We start from the raw sequence: 13118 nt of genomic DNA, 5'->3' as shown, positions 1-13118 counted from the left end.
ACTCCGTGGTATGGATAGAACACATTTTGCTTATTTATAGCTCAGTTACCTTTGTGTTGCACAAGATGCTCATGCTTCTATCTCCTTATTTCCAGCTACAGAAATAAGCACCTAATTGGGGGAGGGGAGGAGATGGACTTATTGAATATTTTTCAAATTTTGATTTTAATAATTTTGACTTTCTGAATTCAAAGTATTTTGATCAGTTTATTTAATTGGTCTTTTAATACCCCTTTTAAAAATTACAGCGTCACGGAGGAAACTTCATTTGGGTTGTGAGAATAGGGATTTAAGGGGAAAAAGTAGTACTCTAGGGTCTGACAGGGCGAAAGGATACTTTGTCATGTGAAATTTTTCTTGGATTGGTCCTGAGATAGAGTAAAGCAAAAAGCTGGTTCCTGTGGGTTGTGACAGAGCAGTTGGATTGACCTTGTTTATTCACTTGGTTCATTTGCCCTTTGTGTCACAGGGCCCCAGATGGGCCCCAGGTAGTGAAATATTAGCTTATCTAATTTGTATCCTTTCACACTCCTTAAACACATATCCAAGGCAACAGGAAAAAATGCAGTGCCTGTATTAGAATAAAATTTAGGGCCTGGTTTGGTGACAAGTACCAGTACTTTCAGCTACTCTGGCAGCTGAGGCAGGAGGATTGCTTGAGCCTAGGAGTTCTAGGCTATAGTGCATGATGATGATTTTACTGGCATACAGATGAAAAGAAAAGATATTTGAAATAAAATAAAATATAGTGCGCAATGACATTGCTATGCTGCCTAGGCTATAGTGCACTCCAGCCTAGGCAGCATAGCAAGATCCCATCTCTCATAAGAAACTACTAGAATGAAACTTTTTTATTACATAGATGTTGCTTATTCATTGTAGAAAAAATTGAATTACAGATGATTTTTAAAACTGCCAGAGCAAACCATTTAACCTATTTGTGTGCATACTCCCAGATTTCTTAAACATGTTGCAAAAAAAAATAGATCATACCATTCTGGTGGTTTTCTAAGCTGCTTTTTATACGTAATGTTTTGTGAGCATCTTTTCATGGCCATAACTATTACATACAAAAGAAAAAAAAAACAGGCTTCACAATAAATACTTAAAAGACATTTTGACCAGAAACTAATGAGGAAGGGTTTTTTGGTTTTGTTTTTGTACCTCCCGTATAATGCTGAACTTGATAATTCTGCAGTAAATATTAACATTTTCTGAGGATCTGCTGAAGATGAACATGACAAAAAATAAGAAACTCCACTTTCCTCATCACACAGCCTTAATTAACATCGCTGGCTTTGTTTGAGATCAAGCAAATGTTGGCTTCAGTGTCCGAGTCTCTTCTTGGGGTCCCACGGCCTTGGGTCTAGCACCTCTGCTGGACACCTCGTAGGGCTTCCGAGACATGCCGCGACCTACGGGACCCCACGAAAGCTTTTTCCCACGGCAAGCTCCCTGGGGACGGGGAAAGGAGCCGGGACCCGAACCTAGCTGGCCTCGCGCTGCGACTGCGGAGAGATGGGGGGTGGCCCGCACGGGGCGGGCGGCTCTGCACACTGCAGCTGGGGAGGTCCAGGTCGGCCGTTGGGGCGGGGTGGCGGCTCAGTGTTGTTGGGTCTCTATGGAGATGACCCTGTCCCTGCCCCACCCCTCTCCGGAGCTGCGGGCCGGAGAGGGCGCACTCGATTTTCACCGCACGGTTTCAAGAGGAGACAGCCGCCACCATGCCGGGCCTCATGGCCACTTCCCAGAGGTAAAGCCCGTGGCTTCTGAGCCGCTCCTCTTTTTCTTGGGGCCGCCCGGGGCACATCGCCTGGGCCGGCTTAGTTTCCCAGTGCAGCCGCCCAGGAAGACCCTAAGCAGCGCTGAGGGCGCAGGGCCCTCCCTCCGGGACCCCGGAGTCCCTTAGCAGCTTTGGAATTAACCAAGACTCTCAAGAGGCTCTGGGGTGGAACAAAATCCGCGCGTAGGGTAGGGTTTGCATCGGGCCATGGCAAACAAACCCTTAACTCCTCCAGAGAACTGATTTGGGATCGAAGTAAAGTTCTTGAGCACTTTGGAAAACGCTGATTTTCATAGGCTCACACCAACTGCCTTCTTCCTTCTGACAGTTCTTACCCCCTTTCCTCCTACGGGGTCCAAAATGTAGGGAGTAGGGTGGGGCTGGGTTGGGGAATGAAGGAGAAATACAAAAAATCTACTGTGAATACAGGTCGTGGTTATAAGGATAGCTCTAAGAGTTAATATGCTAAGATTTGACGAACAGGACAAATAAAACAGTGGTACTTTAAAATATTTACCGATTTAAAAATACCGATGCTGTGCTTATTCATAAACTTTGCATATATGTATCAGAACAGAATATCCTGACATCATCAGTATTAAAGTTCACTGCAACACATGCAATTGTATGCAAGCCCGCTACAGTCTGTTCTGCAGGAACTGACAGTTGTGCTCCACAGAAACCTCAAAAATCATGCTCTAAAAACAATTATTTCAGTGGGAGGAAGAAGGGTTAAGGACTTGGAAGTTTTATAGCAACAGTTGCATCTTGTTTGTTACAGCGTGCTTTAATTTTATAGCTTTAAACTTATAAATCAGTGAGCACATCTACCATTTCAAAATACCAGCACAAGTATGGTATTTTCTGTCACCACCTGTACTATCAATAGCCCAGGTTTCCTCAAAACACGCCATTATTTTCATTATCCATTGGTTAGTGTGTACTTAATAAAAACTATATACTGGCATGTATCTTTACATGCCCTAAATGTGGAACATTTAACTCAACTGGAATTGTCTTTCATTTCTGCTTTTTCACCAATCACACTTTTCTTCTACTCCCGTTTTTTTTGTGCAATCTTTAGAACCAGATAACCTTTTTGGAGGCATATTTAAGGAAGTAAATTTTTGATAATCAAAGGAATCATTGCACAATTTGTGTGTTTGAATTGCAGAAGTATGCGAATGTAGGTACATACCTCTGCCAAGGAGCAATGTTTTAGTTTCTAAGCCACTGTCTACTGTAGTGGAGAAGGACCAGACTAACTTGCATTCCTCCAGCTGTGTAACGGATCACCTGTGGAAACACAGTTAATTGACATCATGGCTCTTCTGTGTGATCCCAGTGAGGATTTAGCTCTCTATATGGGCTGGCAATTGTTCAGCCGTTTCATCTTTTAATCGGGCTTTGATTTTTCTGAGAGGGGGGAAAAAAAAAACCCAAAAAAAACTCTTTTCTCTTTACTCTCACATACTCCGTACTGCCCTTCACCTCTTGTCACCAAAATGTGTGGGAATTTCTTCCCACCAACAACTAATTCTCCAGTGGCCACCAACTCTATGTCCTATAATTTAACCCAGCTCTGTCACTGTGTACCTGGAGTTAGTGTCAGATACCACAGGTTAAGGGCTCAGTCCCAAAAGACTGTCCCCCACTTCAAATGCCAATCACAAGTCCCAGGTTGTGACTATATGTTGTTTATGATTAACCAACCAGTTACAAATCTGGGTTCCCACAAGCCCCTCCTCCAGTTTGATTACTTTGCTAGAGTGACTCACAGAATTCAAGGAAACACTTTACTTATGTTTCCCCATTTACTATAAAGGATATTACAAAGGACACAGATGAATAGCCAGATAGAAGAGATGCCCAGAGAAAGGTATGTGCGCAAGGGTGTGGAACTTCCATGCCTTCTCAGCCCCTCCACATGTTCAGCTATCCCAAACCTCCCTGAATCTTGTCCCTTGGGATTTTAATGGAGGATTCATTCATAGGCACAATTGATGACATCATTGGCCATTTGGTGATCACTCAACTTGAGCCCTTTTCTCCTCCCCAGAGGTCAGAGGATGGAGCTGAAAGTTCCAGCTGCATAATCACATGGTTGGTTTCCCCGGTAACCAGCCCCCATCCTAAAGCTATCTAGGGGTCCACCAAGATTCACTTCATCTGAACAAAAGATGTTCCTATCACCCAGGAAATTCCAAGGGATTTTGGAGCTCTGTGTCAGGAACTGGGGTCAAAAACCAAATATTAGAACAAAAGATTATCCTAGCATCCATATCTACAAAAGTTTTAGGAGCTCTATGTCAGAAACCAGGGACAAAGACCAATATATATATTTTTTATTATTCTACCATATTACAGGTTGTCACACAACAAGCCCCAACCTTCCTTTGACTAAGCATAGAAGTGCCAATGTCAATTTCTGAGTTCCTCATCAATATACCTGTTGTAAAGGTTAGTCAGCCATGACATAGAAATGTATTTTCAAATACATCCATAGCAGTTGTTAAAGCAAACTAAATATGGCCTGAGATGGACTCTGTACTTTTATATTTGAATCCTTGTGGATGAATTGCCACCTAATTTAATAGGTAGACAGGAATGAAAACCTAACTTAGGGGTACGTGCCTGTAACAATCGCTGAGTCTTGGCCAATCCCAGGAGCCGTACTTCAACCACTCATACACTGCTGAGTGTTCAAACTGTGTTCAAATAAGGCAAATGCTGAGCTGTAACCAATCCAGCTGTTTCTGTACCTCATTTCTGACTTCTGTACATCACTTCACTTTTTTGTCTATAAATTTGTTCTGACCACAAGGCACCGCTGGAGTCTCTCTGAATCTGCTGTGATTCTGGGAGCTGCCTGATTCACGAATCGTTTATTGCTCAATTAAATTCCTTTAAATTTAATTCAGCTGAAGTTCTTCTTTTAATACCATTTTATATTCAAGTTAAACTTACACTTCAGGAAAAAATCTAGTATAATTTTGAAACTTGATAGCCAATTACCACCTGTGTAACCTTGGATGATTTTCTGATTTTCTTTTATTTTTTCTGAGTCAGGGTCTCACTGTATTGCCCAGGCTGGAGTGCAGTGGCACAGTCTTGGACCTTGGTTCACTGTAACCTCTGCCTCCTGGGCTCAAGCAGTCCTCCCACTCCAGCTTCCCAACTAGCTAGGACTACAGGCGAATGCCACCACACCTGGTTAATTTTTGTAGAGATGGGGCTTTGCCATATTGGCCAGGCTGATCTGGAACTCCTGAACTCAAATAATCCACCCACTTTGGCCTCCCAAAATGCCTGGATTACAAGTGTGAGCCACTGCATGCCGACTGAATGATTTTCTCTACCATGTTCTTCTCTTCTATAATCTAACTCCCAGTGTGAATCTGAGAATTCAGTGAGCCAGTGTACGGGGGAAGAGATTTTCTAGTGCTGTGCCAGTCAGTGTAGACACTCAAACAAAAATTAAGATGTTAAATACAATATTTACTACACATCCCCCTCCTCATTTTGATCTTGTTACTTAGCACGTTTGTTAGATCCAGTTACAAATGAGGAAAGACACAGATAGGGGTCTTCTATTTTATTCCCTTATTGCAACAGACTTTGGAATCATTTAGGCCCTTGCTTTACAGAGTGAGGTAACAAAGGGGCCTCCAGTTTTGCATCACCCACACTGGAGTTTCAATTCGAAGTCAAAAGCTGGGCTGTGAGATGGCAGCCACAACATTCACTTTTCCAGTAGGGACATGCCATTTTGTAGAAGAAAAAGATCATTCTTAAATGATCAAGGAGGCCGGGTGCAGTGGCTCACGCCTGTGATCCCTTGGAGGCCAAGGCAGGCAGATCACGAGGTCAGGAGATCGAGACCATCCTGGCTAACACAGTGAAACCCCGTCTCTACTAAAAATACAAAAAATTAGCCAGGCGTGGTGGCAGGTGCCTGTAGTCCCAGCTACTTGGGAGGCTGAGGCAGGAGAATGGTGTGAACCCGGGAGGTGGAACTTGCAGTGAGCCGAGATCACGCCACTGCACTCCAACCTGGGTGACAGAGCGAGACTCTAAAAAAAAAAAAAAAAAAAAAATCAAAGAAGAACTTCATGGCACAGTATTTTCACTTCTGTAGAAAAGACACACAAAAAGGATGAAAAAATGGTTGAGAGTTTGGTTTTATACACTAAGGTTTTGAGCCTTTCTTGTATATAGAAGATACTGGTGACTGCTGTATTGTAAACAGAATGCACAATAAGTATTCTTGCCCCAGAATGAATTCTCATCTCAAATGAGTCCCTTAAAATACTTCCATTTTTTCTAATTTGCTGATGTCATGGAAGAATAATCTGTCAAATCTATATTTAATTCAATTCTAAGCTTATTTTACCGTATGACTTATTAAACATAATGATGGAAATTGCTAGTAAGATCACAGACTTGATAAATTGTCACAGTTGTGACACAGTTGTCAAATCCTAATAGTGAAGGAATTTGGTTTTTTCTTACTAATACCTTGCTTTTTTAGCCCCTGAATTTGGAAAATTAGCAGATGCATGTCTCTGTTTCTACTGCTATAATAAAATACCTGAGACTGGGTAATTTATAAAGAATAGGAATGTATTTCTCACAGTTCTGGAGGCTGGTAAATCCAAGGTCAAGGTGCTGACAGGTCTGGTTGGCTGGTGAGGGCTGCTCTCTGCTTCCAAGAGGATGCCTTGTTGCATTCTCCACAGGGAAGGAATGCTCTGCCCTCACATGGCAGAAGGTGGAAGGGCAAGTGAGGTGAACACTGTGTGAAGCCTTATAAGGATCTGAATTCCAGCTCACAAGGGAAGGCGCCCTCATGACCTATCTCTTAAAGGCCCAACCTCTTAATATCATTACGTTGGCCATTAAGGTTCAAAACCTGATATTTGGAGGTGACACATTCAAACCATAGCACTTATGGTTTGAACTGCAATTATAGAACAATTATTCATTTATTCATTCAGCAAATACTTGCCAAATACCTATTCTATGGCAGATACTACGGGGAGGAAGCTTCTAAAATGGCTCCCAATGACCTCAGCTTCCTGGTCTTTTTGCCTTATGTGAATCCCCTTCCCTTAGATGTGGGCTAGATGCCTATAATGCAGGAGTTGACAAACTTTTTCAGTAAAGGCCCAGATAATAAATATTTTTTGCTTTCTGAGCCATATGGTCTTTCTCCCGATTACTTAATTTCATTGTAGCCAAAAAAAGCAGCCACAGAGGCCAGGTGTGGTGGCTCACATCTGTAATCCCAGCACTTTGGGAAGCTGAAGTGGGCAGACTGCCTGAGGTCAGGAGTTCGAGACCTGTCTGGCCAACATGGTGAAACCCTGTCTCTACTAAAAATACAAAAAACATTAGCCAGGCATGGTGGCATGCACCTGTAATCCCAGCTACTCGGGAGGCTGAGGCAGGGGAATTGCTTGAACCAGGGAGGTGGAGGTTGCGGTGAGCCAAGATCATGCCACTGCACTCCAGCCTGGGTGACAGAGCGAGACTCTGTCTCAAAAAAGAAAAAAAAAATTATCCAGTAAGCAGATGAAGAAAAATACTGAATAAATATGGAAACAATAAGAAAACAAGAGACTCGTAAGTGAAATTTACTAAAGAAAAGCAACCACAGACAATACATAAATAAATGAGATTGTCTGTATCCCAGTTACACTTTATAAAATCTGGTGGTGGGCCAGATGTGGCCTGCTGACTGTGTTTGCTAAACCCCTGTTCTGATGAATCAAAAAGTGATGGTGTGTTACTTGTCACTTCTGAGGTTACGCCATGCAAGGGCTCTGGCTTCCATCTTGCCTGCCCGCTCTTACTCTCTTGCTCACTCACTTGGGTGGAAGTGAGCTGCCATTTTGTGAGCTAAACTATAAAGAGGCCCACATGGGAGGGGAGCCTCTGGCCAACAACCAGCGAAGAACTGAGTCTCTCATTCCAACACTTTAGGAGGAACTGTATCCTGCCAACAACCACTTATGTGAGCTTGGAAGTTAATTCTTCCCCAGTCCAGCTGTGGCATCCTCAGCTGACACTTGGATGGTGAGAGACCCTAAGCTGGGGACCCCGCTAAACTATGTCTACACTCATCACTTATAGAAACCATGAGATAATAAGTGTTTGTTATTTTAAGCCACCAAGTTTTGGGACAATTTGTTACACAGCATTAAATAAACAGTATCATAACCCCATTAGATAATCAATACACACTATGATAGTCTCCATATAACAATGAACAAAGGAAAATGCTGGATATTATTTTCCCCTCTTGGAGATTCATTGTGAACATTAAGCATATTAAAACATCCAAAACATCCTACAAAAAAGAAATAAGTTTAATATCTCAATCATTTAATCACAGATCCTGTTTTCTGGGGAAATAGCTATTAATATCTTATGGCACTACTATTTGGAGCAATGTAAAATGCTAGAATAAGAAAAGAAATTATTCCATTAAAGAAGTAGTTATTGTCAGCCTGCCATTTCTCCCTGGGTTGACTAGCTAGTCAACAAAATTAGTATCTTCACATAATCAAAATAATCTGAGGCAGGCAGTGCATGGTGGCTTATTTCTGTAATCCCAGCACTTTGGGAGGCCGAGGTGGGCGGATCGCTTGAGGCCAGGAGTTGGAGACCAGCCTGGCCAACATGGTGAAACCCCATCTCTACTGAAAATACAAAAATTAGCCAGGGGTGGTGGTGTGCATCTGTAATCCCAGCTACTAAGGAAGCTGAGGCAGGAAAATCACTTGAACCCAGAAGGCGGACCTTACAGTGAGCCGAGATTGTACCACTGTACTCCAGCCTGGGCAACACAGAGAGACTCTGTCCCAAAATAAATAAATATTAATGATAATAATCCTGAGCCAGGAGCAGTTGGTCATGCCTGTAGCCCCAGCTACCCGGGAGGCTGAGGCCAGAGAATCCCTTGAGGCAGAAATTTGAGGCTGCAGTAAGCCATGATTGTGCCGAAGCACTCCAGTCTAAACAACACAGTGAAATCCCAACTGTAAAAAACTAAAGGAAATGGCCGGGCGCGGTGGCTCAAGCCTGTAATCCCAGCACTTTGGGAGGCCGAGCGGGGGATCACGAGGTCAGGAGATCGAGACCATCTGGATGGCTAATACGGTGAAACCCTGTCTCTACTTAAAAATACAAAAAACTGCCGGGCGACGAGGCGGGCGCCTGAGTCCAGCTCTCGGGAGCTGAGGCAGGAGAATGGCGTAAACCGGGAGGCGGGAGCTTGCAGTGACTGAGATCGGCCACTGCACTCCAGGCCTGGGTGCAGAGCAAGACTCCGTTCTCAAAAAAAAAAAAAAAAAAAAAAAAACTAAAGGGAAAGAGAAAAGAAAATAATCCTGTCCAAATTTGTACATATATGCATGTACACACACACAATATACTATGCTATGCTCACATATTTAAGCCCACCAGCAGAGACAGCGACTATTCTTTCTGTAATGTTCAGCTCATTATATAACTCAGTAATCCCTTAACACAGAGTGTAATAACAATTTTGAGAACTTGCTAAATAAAAATCCCATATGTTGGCTCTTGGAGGGATTTCATGTAACAACAGCTGGGCATCTTATGAAACTAAGAATTTGTTTTCATTTAGTGTTGATTCAGAAGGAGGTATTTAATTTCCCACATTGCCAAGAGGTTTTTATCTGAACAACACATTATAATATAGTTTACCAAGACACATCACTGTCTTGCTTTTCACATGAGGAAACTGAGGCCCAAATACTAAATCACTTGTAAAGCCTTAATTTTGGGGAGTCAGAGCAGAGATCCAAATCTAGTGCTCTCTCTGCCTTGCTGCTCCTCTGTAACATTTCTAAAATTGTTCTAATATGATGCATGCCTAATATATTCATTGAAAAATGGTGCTTCTTCTCTTGAAATGTAATAAGAGCAGAGGCACTGCAAATGTCTTATTCTAGAATTATTTTGACTCTGAAAAGTTTCTTCAGCTACACCAAGCCACGTTGTACTCTCTCTTCTTGGAATTTATAGCAACAGAGGGTTGCTTAGAAACTTAGAAGTTTGTGATGCTTGAATACCAGCTAGAAAATCACTGACAAGTGGTTGTCCACCTTGAGTTTTACCAACTCCAGTAATGGATATAATCTCTGGAGACAGCTAGAGCTGTGGAGTAATTTTTTTCCCACTTAGATTGAGCCAAAATCTTCTTCTCTGACATCATCCACTGTTCTAATTTTGTCTTCTGGGGATTCACAGACCATGTGTAATTGATTTTATATATATGAAAAAACTTTCTATAGTTGATGTGTGTGTGTATATAGTGTGAGAAAGGGGTCCAATTTCTTTTCTTTTTTAAAACAGATAATCCGTTTTCTATAAATGAAACAATCCACCCTTCCCCTTCTGATTTGTCATCTAACAAGTGCCCCTGTATACCTGGGTCTGTTTTGGAGTTTCTCTTCTGTTCCACAGGTTTGGTTGTCTGTCCCCAAACTAATATTTTTATCATCTTATTACTACAGTTTTATAGTTAGTCTTGGTATCTAGAAACACATCTCCCTTCCTTGTTTATTCAGACTGTCTTGACTGGTTTTGGCCCTTTAAAGTTCCATAAATATTTTAGAATCAGCTTTGAAGTTTTACACACACACACACACACACACACACACACACACACACACACACACACACAATATCTCTTGTTGCTGAGCTTGCATTGGATATGTAGATCAAGTTGAGGCAGTTAATCTCTTCACTCTACTGAGTCCTCTAATCCATGAATAAGACATATCTCTCCATTTATTTAGGACTTTAAAAGTATTTTTCAATAAAATTTTATAATTTTCTTCATAAAGTTGGCACTCTTAATTTTTTCTAGGTGCTCAGTAGTACTTGATATTATTGTAAATGATATCATTTTATAAACTTGATTGAAATATAGGACATAGAAAAACATGCAGATCATGAGTGTAGCATTCAATGCGTCACAGCATGCGGGAAGTGTAGGGCTCCCTCTCTACATCAGCACCAGCATCCAGAATAACCTCTTGTGTCCCCTCCCAATCATTACCCTCTCTTTCCTCCCCAAAGCTAAACCTTATCTTGACGTCTAACACTACAGGGTAGAACTTTGGTAAATGAACCCATGCCACATGTATTATTTTATTCCCAGCTTCCTCTGTGTAATGTGCTCTGTGTGTGAGTCATCCTTACTGTTTCGTGTAGCAGCAGACTGTTCATTTATGTATTCTATTATGTATTCTATTTATGTATTATGTATTCTATATATGTATTCTAATTATGTATTATGTATTCTATTGCATGAATGCATGACAGTAGATTTATCCACTGGACTACTGGTGGATGCTTGGGTTGTCTCCAGTTTGGAGCTATCCAGTGCAGCTGTGCATATTCTTGGTGATATATTTTAGTCCACGTGTATATTTTTTCCAGTTGGGTCAAGTTTGGCATTATTCTGGAAATAACGCCAAATAGTTTTTCAAAGTACATGTACCAATTTGTACTTTCACCAACTGTGTGAGAGCTCTGGATGCTCACCAACACATAGCTTTGTCAGTCTGTTCTGGATAACAAACCATTCCAAAGTTTAGTAGCTTGAAATAGGAAACGTGTTATTTTTCACAATTCTGTGGGTAGGCTGGCCTCAGCTGGGCCTTTCTTATGCTTTGTGTGTTGGGGGCTGGGGTGATTCATGTGGTTGCACTCACCTGGAAGCTTAGTTGGAACTGAAATATCCAAGATGACTTCATTTGCACATTTGGTGCTTTGACAGGGGTGGCTGAAACAGCTGGGGGCTGGCTCGAGCTCTCTCTCCATATGGTCTCCTGTCATCCAGGATCTCAGCCCAGGCTTATTTACATGGCAGCTGGATTCCAAAAATGCAAAAATAGAAGGTGCAAGTCTTCTTAAGGTCCATGCCCAGAAGTCACACATCATCACTTCCACAATATCCACTGGTTAAAAGAAGCCAGTGCTAGTGCAGATTGATTCAAGGAGAGGGAGAAGAATAGACTCCACCTTTTGATAGAGAACTGGTATGTGGGTACAGGGATGGGAGCAATTGTTCCTGGCCATGGGCACAGACAATATACCGTGTTCCTCCTTCTGGCCACAATTCATACTTGCAGCACACAAAATATATTTATTTCACACCAAGACACCACCATAGTGTCTTCCAATTATGGTATGAGGCTTGAAGCCCAGTCTCATGATCTCCATCAGGTCCAGTTACAAATGAGGCTCCTTGTTCATCACTCCTCTCAATCTGGAGACCTGTGAGCTCAAAAGACACGTTATCTGTTTCCCTAGACACCCAGCTTAAAATGGTGGCTTAGAGACTTTTTATTTCAAAATTTCCTGGTCCTTCTTATTTCAAGCTGGCCATGCTTTCATGAGAACAAGCCTCTTGACAATTTTGTGGGCTTTGTATGTATGTAATTGTAATTTATTCTATTAGACAAAATCTATATCCACAAGTCTCTTTGAGATAGGTCCTTTTCTGCTTTGGGCTATGGATTGGGGTGCTATGGGACAAAGACTTTAAGATTCTTTAAAACTCTTTTATAGTTGACCCTTGACCAGTGTGGGAGTTAGAGGCACATATCCCCTGTGCAGCTGAAAATTCACGCTTTTTTTTTTTTTTTTTTTTTTTTTTGGTGGGGCACCCCTCTTTCCCCCCACCTGAAGGTGCGGGGGGGAAACTCAACCCTGCCCCTCCGCCTCCTGGGTTCAAGCGATTCTCCTGTCTTGGCCTCTCGAGTAGCTAGGATTGCAGGTGCCCACCATGGCCAGCTAATTTTTATATTTTTAGTAGAGATGGGGTTTTGCCACATTGGTCAGGCTGGTCTCAAACTCCTAACCTCAGGTGATCTGCCCACCTCAGCCTCCCAAAGTGCTGGGATTACAGTCGTGAACCACTGCACCTGGCCATGCATAACTTTTGACTCCCCCAAAACTTAACTAGTAATAGCCTACTGTTGACTGGAAGCCTTACTGATAACACAGCCGATTAACATATAATGTATGTTATGCGTATTATATACTGTATTCTCTCAATGAAGTAAACTAGAGAAAAGAAAATGTTATTAAGAAAATCATAAGGAAGAGAAAATATATTCACTGTTCATTAAGTGGAAGTGGATCATCACAAAGGTCTTCATCCTCATCATCTTGGTGTTGAGTAGGCTGAGGAGGAAGAGAGAGAGGAAGGGTTGGTCTTGCTGTCCCAGGGGTAATTTTTGTTTTCTTTTACCCTATTAATGGTTGTATATTTTTTTAGAGACAGGGTTTT

General features: G+C 42.0%; 1 protein-coding gene across 5 annotated transcripts in view; it reads left to right on the top strand.

Annotated features, from left to right (window-relative positions):
* The first annotated feature begins 1028 nt into the window (after positions 1-1028).
* ECT2L (epithelial cell transforming 2 like) overlaps positions 1029-13118 on the top strand; it is a 124173-nt gene continuing 112083 nt past the window's right edge. For all 5 annotated transcript variants that reach the window (XR_001880846.1, XR_001880847.1, XM_017848982.1 and 2 more), the window contains exon 1: positions 1029-1753. The gene's annotated coding sequence lies outside the window, so the exon portion shown is untranslated. The remainder of the gene's footprint in view (positions 1754-13118) is intronic.

The sequence above is a fragment of the Rhinopithecus bieti genome, unplaced genomic scaffold, assembly GCF_001698545.2.
Source record: "Rhinopithecus bieti isolate Rb0 unplaced genomic scaffold, ASM169854v2 scaffold_31173, whole genome shotgun sequence".
In the NCBI taxonomy this organism is placed as follows: Eukaryota; Metazoa; Chordata; class Mammalia; order Primates; family Cercopithecidae; genus Rhinopithecus; species Rhinopithecus bieti.
Note: the sequence above shows the minus strand (reverse complement) of the source record. Positions and strands in the feature narration are given on the sequence as shown.